Consider the following 12,205-nt stretch of genomic DNA (forward strand, 5'->3'; position numbering starts at 1 on the left):
ATAATGTCCCGGGAAATAAGATCGCGTCGCAAGCATCGTGCGTCAGTTTCCCCTTTTTTTAATTAAATCTTACAGGACACTCGAAGGGAGGGAAGTAGCTGCTCCCCTTAAACATCGGTCGACGTCGTATAGCAAACAACTAAGATATGTCCCGCAGCTTATCCGACGTGTTTAGCGCTCTGCAAATAACGCGTTCTCCGCGAAATTAAAACGGAACGGATTCGTCGGGGTTGAACTTGAAAATCGCGCGAGAAGAAATGGAAATTACTCGTGCGACGTGCTTATTGGAGTTTCTGAAAAATGTCACGCAACCAAGATTCCAGTTGGCATCACTAAAAATTAAATATCTTATTAATCTACGATAACAAGGAGCTGATAAATATTAATTTTAGCGAAGCAGAGAGGAAAAGACGACTGTGTGAGAGTTTTCCTAAACTGTTTTGTTATACGTCTCTTCTTATCTATATCAATGGGCTTTAATTAATTAAATAGAAAGACATTCAAATTTCCCGCGGGAAACAGTGTCGCCGTCTAACGGTGAACATCCGAACTACTTTCGGAGTTTAGTCAGCGCCTCTATCGGGAAAACGCCCAAGTTTGTCCTCGAATAATTCCCACTGTCGACGCTAGATGGCGCTATTTGTTTATTTTTATAAAAAATTATTAATTAAAGGGTTAAAAAATGATTTTCATTCATATTTTAATATCACGATACTTGTACAATAATTTGTTATTGGATATAGTAAAAAAATTTATTACATACAAATGGCGCCATCTAGCGTTGGCCGTGAAAACTATTCGAGGACAAACTTGGGCGTTTTCCCGATAGAGGCGCTGACCAAACTCCGAAAGTAGTTCGGATGTTCACCGTTAGACGGCGACACTGTTTCCCGCGGGAAATTTGAATGTCTTCTTATTTAATTAATTAAAATTCATTATAAACATTTGTAGATACTATTAAATAGTTTTAAAAAATGAAGGCTGGTGGGTAGAAAAGACTACAGTACAAAGAAATGTTATAGATAAGAAGAAACGTGTAACAGAACAGTTTAAGTGTTCTGAGAGAATAAAATTTGATATATTATGTACAGAAATTAACTCTGGTGCCTTTACATTGAATTGTTTATAACTCTAGTCTAAGTCAAATTATTTACTCGACAATTTGTTACATTGAATTCTCCGTCTTCTAAGTTCTCGATCTGGTTTTATATCGATTACAATATAATATAAGTTACAATGAATCTATATGTTAACCTGACTATTACAATTTATACATACATATTCAAAATTCAGTGACCCACAAATTTTCCACGCGTTTGTTAAATTACAATTCGAATAAATTGCCCAATGTTGTCCACTTTCAGGGACCTTCCCCCCAATATGTTGTTCAATGACACATTTTAGTCACACGTTCAACATTTCACAATTACAGAAGGCCAGGAATTCGCGTCGTTAAACAGGAGATATTAGTTGCGAATGAACGCCACGGATAACTGAGATTCCAGCGAAACGACGGGAAAAAAAAATTCGAGCGTTTTGTAAATGGTGAATTAATCGACGGAGTCGGGATGGATTGTTTGAAATATCCTTCCAAGGATTGATTCATTTCTTGAAAGGATTGCAAATAGATCCGCCACAGGCCCGTAGGAATTTCTTATCATCTCCAGATCTCAATATTACTGCGAATACGCTTTTAGAATATTCATGATTCGATCGGATCGAAGCTCCCCGTGGAAAAATCTCCTACTCCTCTTCTTTTCAAAAACGATAGTTACTTTAATCGTTCGACGATTTCTAAATGAGCCCTTATGCCCTCGCTTTTTTAATAACAAACACGCTTGTTAACATGGCTCGACGCATTTCCGTTTTATTGACACGTTGACTGCCAGAGTGATACTCTCGAAAATTTCAAATGCGATTACATTTTATTTACAGGCTATTGGAAACCAAATGATCATACATTTATTATGATATTTATATCATTCGAATTCGTCAATGTACTCGGTCGCGAGGTTCTCGCAAGCTATTGCAACCCCAAGAAAAAAAGTGGGGAAATTTACATTTTCATCCTCGCAAAGAATTTCGTCGTATTTTAAAGAAAAAATTCAAAATGAGCCACCCCCTGGCGTCTCTGCTCTTGTATTTAATTTAATTGTCTCCGGCGTCGTTGCTCGGAGGCAACACTTCCTTAGAAATTGTAAGAATGTACGCACATCTCCGTGGGGGGTTGACGTTGGACGGGGGTTGTTGGAAACGTACACGTGACCAACCACCGTGGACCTCACGCATGCCCCGTTTAATACCACAGCTTGACGGCTTGGTCGGTATGCGGGGGTGAGGGGGTGGCTAGGTATATTGGCGCCTGCCGTTAAGCTCATGTTGATCCCTTGTACCAGGCTACAGCCGCTCGATACGCAGAGACCCCGGCCTCTTTTCTCCATCCGCCATTTCCCACCCTCTGGCAACAACATTTCTTATTATTCTTGTTTTATTCATTAATCCCCTATGTTACCTACATCTATCGTTTACTACTACATTAATTTAGCCGACTCTCTTTCGCATATAAATATATTATCCTATTTCTAACACAATTATTATTATAATTCTTTCTTACATGTATTAGGTTCTCCAGAATGTTCGTGCCAATGTCTAAGAAACATTCCAAAACACGTTTGAATTTTAATATGTACTTATCGAATTACACGAGTGCCATTTTGTTCCACAACCTTTCCACCTTTTAAGGGATGTATGCATGTTATTTCTTTTCAATCGCTTCGATACATTCAGACCTGTACCACCTACCAAAAATCGACATGGACTTTCCGGACAACCCAATACGAACATCATACCGACGTGCAAATAACTTCCGCTTCTTAACTCGTAATTAATTTCCAAATATATTATAACACGATAAATCTCAGTGAATTGTACGACCATCGTCGATGATTATCACTTGTTCCCACATGCCAGGCGAATTTAAAATTACTCCATGTAAGGATCTTCACGAAGTAAACACAACATGATGTTCGTATACGGAAAAATGACTTGAAACAAGAATTTTGTTAGAAATGACACATGGTGGATCAGTTTATTTTACAACTGTTCGTTAATCCCGCGACCACGGAGCATATGTTAAATGTTTTGAGAACGATAACGAGCAATCGTAAGCGTTCTCCATCTCCTGAGAACAGAAAGCTGTCCATACAGCGTTATCATTCGTGGTCACTGCGAATTCGAGATATCGGGCTGCGCCACGGTTAATTAAATCGAACCCTATGAAAACCGTGGATGTCGGATTTTCGACGTACGAACCAAAGAACCCTCCTTTCAAATTTTTATTTCGACCGAATATCTATTACAATCAGGATTAACAACCAGAATTAATTAAATCGAACCTTATGAAAACCGCGTGTGTCGGATTTTCGACCTAAGAACCAAAATACTCTCCTATCAAATTTTTTATTTCCACGGAATATCTATTACAATCTGAATTAACAACCAGAAAACGATCTAATAACGATACCGAGCAAACTGAATGCTACTTTTTCATACGTAGAAATGCAACAGTGTGAAAATAAGATCGCCAGGTATCCAAGGAAATCCCAAAGCAAAATGGTGGCCCCATTAGAGGGGGCGTGGAAACGTTCCGAGCGTAATAAAGCCGTCGGCCACGTTCCACGGGTGATCAAGAAGGTGCAAAGGTGGCGACCTTCGGGGTAACCGTCGCCTGAGCCGCTAAAAGCTTCGACACGCGTCGCGATCGTTACGTCTTGCCGCACATAAATAATTAATGACCGTTACGGACACCCCAATCGGTGGGAATATTCCCGCAGGAGCGAAGTTAGGCCGGGGAACCGCTTGTAAAAATTCTCGTATCCTGAACCACGTACTCGCGGTCAGAGATAAACAAACGCGAGGCGAATCGCTCGCAATTTGCTCCAGTTCCATCTCCGAAGCCTGTTGATCCTCGCCTTCTGGGGTGCAGCCAATTTATCGACGCGTTCTTGGAAAGGTCTCTGGACCTCGTTTTTTTATGACAGATCGTTCGTCGAGGGATGGTTGAAATCCCCTATTTTTTTTTTTGTCTTAAACGTATCTTCATCTTTTTCGACGTGCGTTCATCGAGGCGAATCTTAGTTTGTTAAAGGCGAATATTTTGCGTTCCAGCTCACGAAGAGTATAGTCCTCTCGACATTATCTAGACATCTGGATTCTAGAAATGTTATATGAGGTTCAGCTAGACAATAATTACACACGAGTAAAAAAAAAATATAGAAAAATATCGAATCGAGGAGAGATTAACCCTTTGCACTCGAGGCCTTTTTTCTGGTATCTACCAGCACCTCGAAATCCTTTCTTAGTATTCCATTGCCACGAATTCTATCGGCACCTCGAGTTTCGAAGAAACGAAACTAAAAGAAACATTACCGCTGGTAGATTTGCTGCGTCAAACGTAACGGTGACTGGGAGTCGCGTCTCGAGTGCAAAGGGTTAATACTAAATAAAATTGACTCGACGAGTGTTTTGGCTCTACCATATATAATTAAAGTTAGGCAGAAAGTGCTTTTTAAGGAGCTTAATCTAAATGCAAGCTCTCGGGAAATTTAAAAAGCTCGAATCGTTCGATGTCACGACATAATATTTTTAGGATCTCTACGTACCATTAAAATTTCCAGGATTCCTGAGACGCGCGAGAGAGGCGGGGGTTGAAATTTTTTCACAGACGACAGACTCAATTGAATGGGAATCGTCGATATATATTTATGAACCAAGGCTATTCGAACATGCACGCGACCCGGAGTCTCCTATTCGACCATCATCCTCCCCTCCCTCCATGGACCAGCTACCAGCGAAACCGCCCTTCTGGTCGAAGGTGTACGCCGTGCGAGCCGCAGTCACGTGCGCGTCACGTGCCAGGGATTACTAATTATGCCCGTAGAACGGTCATAATATCCCGTGCCTAGTGGGCACTGCATAGATACAGTTAATATCTGGGCACGGCAAACACCGCCACCGTTCGCCGCTCGCGATTTATGAATAAAGTTCCTTGCCGAAGGGCGCGCCGTCGATATTTGATTTTCACACATGAGGATCGACCTATATCGTCCCTCGAGCAGCTCCTTTGACTATCAGCTCTCAGAGCCCTGCGGATTTCGATTCGTCGAGGAATTCTTTTCATGGAAGACGTCGACGAGTAGAGATTGCTCGCTTGCAGGTGACGAGGCGGGGACCATTTTGCTTGCGGTGGTCCTAGGTAGAGGATAGAAATAAAATTGCACTATCAGAAAAGGAGAAATACGTCGAATAAAAATCCATTGGTTAAAAGTCTCGTGTTCATCGCTCTACGTAATCGACCATGTCGTTAATTAAAATTGCATACGATATCTGATTTGAACAAAGAACACGATTTGTGTTGAATTTACCAAAAGATTTTCGACAGTGTACAAATTCGCGAGATGGTTTACGCGTGCTCGACGACGTAGGTTTCCCCAAGTTTTCGCGTGAAATCGTGCTGCTAATATTTCTGCAACAGGCCCTTTTTAGGGGATGCAACGACGGTTGATATTTTAACAAAAAACTGCCTTCTCCCCAAAAGTCGAAAATGATGATATTTTCGAACGAGGGAAGAGAGGGGTGAGTTTACCCGTAACAATGGAAATTGTAAATTGCGAGGGAGTATCGTGTTCGAAGGACGAATACGAGCGGAAATCAATTTTTCATTGGCACGTTTTGTCGCTGGTTCGCCGTTGGACGAGCGAAGAAACGTTACATCGACAAAACGAAAAACAATCGAAACAAAAGCACACCGTACCGTCGGCTGTTTGTGCGGCAGCCATCACCCCGGATATGAATCGGCCGTGTGCTCGTGTGATTTTGGCAAAGAACAATATTTATCCGTTGCTGGACGGTGTTTGAGCGTTGCCTTTGAAAATGCCGATGACCGTGGTTCCTCGATTTTATCCCGGTATTGGCAGGGGACAGGCCATAATACCGACTCTATCCGTTGCACCCATTATTCTTTTTTCAACACCTCTATTTTTCCGAAACTGTCAATTCTGATAGCGGTGCAGGAACCTGTTACGGACTTATCACTAAAGTTATCACGATGGTTCTCTCATGTCGTCTGCGACGCCTTAGAATTGTTTCTTCCAACTCGTTTCTGTACTGTTGTCAGAGGTTGCTCCAAACACCTGATAATATTGAAATGGAGATAATGGTTAATTGAGTTTTTGCATAAATTATCGTATAAATATTAGTACGAGTAAGAGTGTGATATATAATATGGCGAGTGCCTGAGTGTATGCATGTATGCGATGGTTGCGTGGGAACGCGGTGTGGTTTGTTTATTAATAATTCGGTGTTCAGTTCAATTGAGACAATTGTAAGAATCAGACATTAAATAATTCGTTATCAAACTGTTACATTTAAAAGTTATTAGATCCCTACATACGATACTAACGTCATGAAAATAAAAAATATCGTTGAATCTAATTATACGTCAAACGCTACTAAAGCGTCGATGAATTGTTTTAAAACGGATTCTATACTTGACAGAGATTATTCCTTTGAAAGCGCGTCGCAAATATCAATCTGCATGGGGATGGAGACTGTTTGCAAGAGCTCCAGGCGAGTTTGACTTCTGCCGGACCGATCTCACCCGGATCTCCATCTCGACGCCGGTTTCCCATGGGCGTAGGAGCGCACGTGATGCGCCTAGCGACACGTGACCTCTGTCAATACGATACATTTGGGGGCCCCTGTTCATTGAATGGGAAGAACGATCGCTATGAAATCTTCATAGCCTTTGGAAACGAGAGCAACTATTTGCAAAGTGACCGGTTTTCCGAAATTGCTCGCACAACGCGCTTGGAAAACAAGGGTCGGAATTCGTCGGAACCTGGGAAACGGTTTACAAAAATATTCGAAATCGTAAACAATTTCTGGTGACGATCACCAGATGCCAATGCCATTGTTCTTCTTACAGAGAATTTCCTATACGAATTACTTCGTCCCTTTGAAATCATTTCGAATCGTAGATTGTAACGGAACCGTGCATTCTTGGGGGTCAGGTACAAATAATACCCATTTACCCGAACCTACGATGTCGAAACAAAATTAACGCAAAATTGCAAACGTGCCATCTTCGAGTCCCTCGATAAATACACTCGCGTCTCACGAAGCAGGCACAGACGTCCCATCGCGCCTATTTCGAAAAAAGCGCGACACCGTTCCCTCCAACCTGCACGCTTCGAGAGATGGTCGCGAGCGATTAAAGGGGTCCCGGTAGATCGGAGATCGGCGATCTGAGAGATGCGCGTAAGGGATCCACGGTGTCCCGTGACGCCGACAAGTTGTTCCTGCGAACCGGTAGCCGGCAATCGTGTAAGGTCGCACGAGGGCCACGTGTCGGCGCGTGTCGTCCAACCCTGTTCAAGCGCGCGGAAAATCGCCCTTTGAAGTTTCGAATTCGCTGTTAATCGCGATCTGACGCTCACCTTCGCCTCGCTACGTGCACGGAGATCTATTTTTCGTCCGGAAGTCGACGAAGAGATGAAAAAAAGGAGATGGGGAGAGGGGTCGGAGAGGTGAATTCCGATCGCACGCGAATCAAAATCTCCTCGCGGGGGAATAAAGGGCGAACAGGAGGCGAGGAGGGCCGGAAAAGGGGGAGAAACGAAGAGATCCTGCGGGAGGGATGGTCGTGCAGTCTACGGGGAGGGCTGGCGAGGACGGAGGGCGTTCGTTGTTTGCCCGGTGGCTATATATCGCGAGTCCAGTCACCGGCGAAACGTCGACTGGGATGTCCCTTGGTTTTTGTTTACCTTCTTTTTACCTTTTATTGCCGCGAGCTTTGTCCATGACTACGGAAACGCTGCGAGCATTGTGTCGAATAAGGTATAACGAACGAATAAGGTACCGTGGAAGCTGCGAGCCGTATTCCAGGCCACTTTGGTAGTGCAAAGTATTTCTGTAATATTTGTATGGGTAATGTTGTATGAGTAATTTTAGATTTTTGAGTATCTAAGTTTAATTTTGGTATTCATTTATATATAACTTACGTTAGGAACAAGCTTGTAGGCTCAGTTCTGCCCTGACGTCGACTGTGTTCGAGCGAAATAATTTACAGCTCGCGATGAATAAGTTATGGACGTCGAAATATTGCAGGTGCAAGATGGAGATCCTAGGAATGGGAATCTCGCTTAAAATCTCCGAGGAAAAAGAAGGAATGAAAGTGGAAAAGATTTCGCTGCGATTTGACTACCAAAGAGACGAGAATATATATTCATAAGAAACATGAATAATTAAATACTAGATTTTTTTTTTTTTAATTATTCAGCGAAAGGCATTCCATGTTTTACGTTTCTTTTTGGAGCTCGTGTCATTCATGATTTACTAGAGTTATAAATGGTAGCAGTTTGGGGCACAGAATTAATTTCCACATCTAATATAGTAAACTATTTCCTTCTTTTCGTAAAGGGAGATATCCTCCTCCGAGACCCGGTAATCTCTTAATAATTCTCTTATTAATTTACGAAAGCATCAAATAAAAGAGCAAATTTTTATCCAACTGGGGCGAATCCGTTCCTTCTTTGAGGTCCATCCAACCGAAACTACATGCGTTTGACATATTTTTACCTTTGAACCGCGTTCGTACGTCCATCGTCCAGATTCCTTTGTCTTTGTAGCGGGCCACCGAAAAGGATTTTAAACACGGTCGTGTTTCTGCATCGGTAACGTCAGCCCGCCTCGTTCTTCAAAGAATTCCCCGGGAAACACGAGGCCCCCCGAAACGAAAGAAAGTATCGAGTGAATTGAAATCGTTCCTGTTGCCCTCTCGTCTCGTTTCCACGGCGTGTCCTTTTATCGAGCGACCAAGAGGAGCGGGATCAGAAGCTGGGGCTGAGGGGGTGGTCAAACTGAAAGTCACGAGTGCCTGGCACCTCGTACAAAAGTCGTGAAAAATCCTGCAACACGATTCGAATTTCTTTCAGAACGATGATCGATTCTTTCACCTAAAACACTTTGTCGTTGAAGTGCTCAATATAAAAGCAAACTTGTTTCTAAACAAAGAAATCTCCTCCATTTAAGTCAACGTTTAATTTGGCCCCTATTTCAAATTTGACAAGGCTCTTATGCTGTCTTTTATTCGTGTAAAGAGGCAAGGATATTTCCAAATTCATTTTCGTCCAAGCCTCTTAATTAATTTCAGTAAATCCACTTTTCAAAGCGTTACGAATGAAAATCTGATAAAAAAATCCGCACAAAGCAAGCGTTAAATATGGCCCAATAATAATTAAAACGTAACAGTTGAAGTATAAATAATTCGTGGCTGTTGTAAATTCGCGAAATATTTTTTGTTTGACGAAGGTAAGGATCGACGCGTCTTTGTTGGACGACGTTTGTTGCGAGCGCAGCTGCTCCCATCAGGGCGTCCAGGCGCTCTCGTTTCGCGTACACCACGCCGCATTCCTGACAAAGTAGTCATCACGCATTCCTGGGACGCAATCGTGAGCCTCCACCCTCGTTAGCGAAAGATGGATTCGTGCGCGCCAGGGTGAAGAGGACGCGTTATTACATTTTATCTAGGGCCGACGTCAGGAATGCTGGTAAGACCGTGTGAAGGGTGAAACAAGCCTCGAGGACGTCGTCGATATGTACAGGTTCTTTTCAGCAATTGGGCCACTCGATCGACAAGAACTACCTTTTAAATTTCAGAGCAGAATCGCAGCTAAATTTCAGCACTTTGTCGTCGAAGTGTCGAGGCATGTCGGTAGAGATGGCGTGAACTGCTACTTTTGAATCATTCGTGATTCGATCACGTTTATTCTCAATCACGATGATTGTTCACAGTGATTCGTGATTCTTCGTGATCGCTTCTGAGTGGTAGAGAACATTCTTTTTATTTTTCACGAATTATGTTGTTCTTAGATTATATATGTATTATAATATGGTCCAAAAGCAATGTTAATGTAATTTTAATATAATTTAAATTTGACTCGTTTGTAGTTTCTTGAATTTCCCCTAAGGGGAGACATCAACGATAACAATTAACACGAACCGCTTACAGTTAGTGATTGTTTCACGCCATCCCTACATTTCAGCACCGAAACATTCGAGTATTTTACCATCGAATGGTTTCAGAATTTTGTAGCTGATAATAAAAGAACGTTCTAGAATCGTTTCGTTAGCAAAGCAACGATATTTACCCTCTCGCGCGTACCCCTAATCAAGTTGTACAGTTTGCATCGAATAATTTATAATCAATGACGGTAATTTTAAATGGGGCGCACCCTTCCGTGAATCTCCGTGCCGCAATTGGGTTCAAGACTCCTCGATGCGTACTATGATGGAGCGACAGCCCTTTATGCGTGACCAAAGGGTGCGCGGAGGGCCACGTGTCGAAAACTTGTACTTGCGCTTCCAATTCTTTCTCCACGGAATGCACCTTCGATCTGTACTTTCAACAAAATACTCCACCCTTTAGATTTTTATTTTCAACTCGAAACCGTGGTCGAAGAAAGACTTGATACTCGAATTAATACTCGAACGCTACGGTATCACGTTACGATATAGCATCATTGTACTATAAGAATTACTGGCGCGATAATTAAATGGTTTAAAAAATAATTTCGCGACACCGTCCTTCAACGTTTCTACAGGTTTTTTTTTTATTACGGCTCATTATTCGAAATCGAGCATCCCCTGTAACTGGAGTGGTCGATATCTAACGCGGTCTTATCCGAGCATAATAGAAATTAGGGAAACCCAATGACCCTCGCGATTTCATGGTGCATAAAGGCACAAAAGTCGGTCCGAATGATGGATGAAATATGGCTCCTTGCAGGTGCATCTACCCCACCCATCCAGGCCCGTTTTGTGCATTGTTCGGGATATGTGACACTGACGCTGTCCGTGTAATTATGCCGATACGGTTCCAGCGTTGTTTCCCGATTGGAAGGGAGCTAGAGCATCCCCTGCGCGCGGGCCTCTAAACACCCTTTGGTCACGCACCGAGGGGGTGTCTCTGCATCCTAATACGCGCTGTGGATTTTCCATAGGGCATCCTTTAAATAGTCAAATTCATTAATCGCGAACCATTGCCACCTCGCGTGGCTTGGAATCTAACGAGCACGTTTAAAAAGTACAACAGGTTGGTGGTTACCTAGGCTAGATGTAGATAACTCGTGTTCTTTTCTTCTTCGATTCCATTTCACTTTCGATACGCCTAACTCGTCTCTCAACGCGTTCCTCTTTTTGTTAAATCGAAGCTGCCGGAGCACCAAGCAACCCAATCAACGAACAACGTCGCTCTTGACGCTTGCGATCTCCCGATTTCGCTGTTTTTCAAAGGATAGGTTTCGCTAGAAATTTGGCCCACAAACACCCCCACCCCGGCGAAACGTATGCTAGCTGTCGGCCCCGATTTACCGCGTCCGAGGGCACCGGCACCCCTCGACGTTACGCACGTGTTCCACCCTGAAATACTTTGCATCACCATTACCGCCAACTTGATGCCCCTTTGTACGAGCACCGTGGGGGCATACCAGAGTTTCATAGGCAACTAGGCGTATCATTGGAGAGGGGTAGCCACGGCGCGTCCGCGCACAGAGACAAAGAGCCCCCATATAGGCTTTTATTTGGCAAACATCTCTGATAGACGAGCCCCACAAAGGACGGCATTGTCGCGTATTTACGCCGGCCGACAAACGGCCAAATACTCGCGACGCGCCTCGACTTTTGCGACAAAATACACGGAGGCGCGCCAAACCCCTCCCCCCCCCTCTCCCCACGGAGTCCGCGCGATATTGCTTCGAGACGAGTTCCACTTTCTCGCGAGATACCCCTGTTTCCCAACTGGTTGCTCCGTTCTCGCGTCGCGGCGTTTCCTTTGAATAGAATATTTCCCTCCTTGGAGGAACGGTCGCCTCTTCTTTTTTTTTTTTCCGTGAGGATGAAATTGTCGAGAAGCTCTGTGTTCGAAAGGAATTCCTCTCGAAACTCCCGACGATGTTCCAGAACTTCCGAGGCAGCGATCGAAACTTGTAATCAAAGATTTCAGGAAGAATTTTCCGCGTGTCACTGTTCCGAAATTCGCGATTCCTTTCCTGCGAACCCCGAGGTATTCAGCGAAACAAAGGGTAACATTGGTCGCGGTAGATAGACACTGAAATTGAAAAGAGTACGCGTTAACACCAAGGCCGAT

The sequence above is a fragment of the Hylaeus volcanicus genome, chromosome 8 (genome assembly GCF_026283585.1).
Source record: "Hylaeus volcanicus isolate JK05 chromosome 8, UHH_iyHylVolc1.0_haploid, whole genome shotgun sequence".
Lineage (NCBI taxonomy): Eukaryota > Metazoa > Arthropoda > Insecta > Hymenoptera > Colletidae > Hylaeus > Hylaeus volcanicus.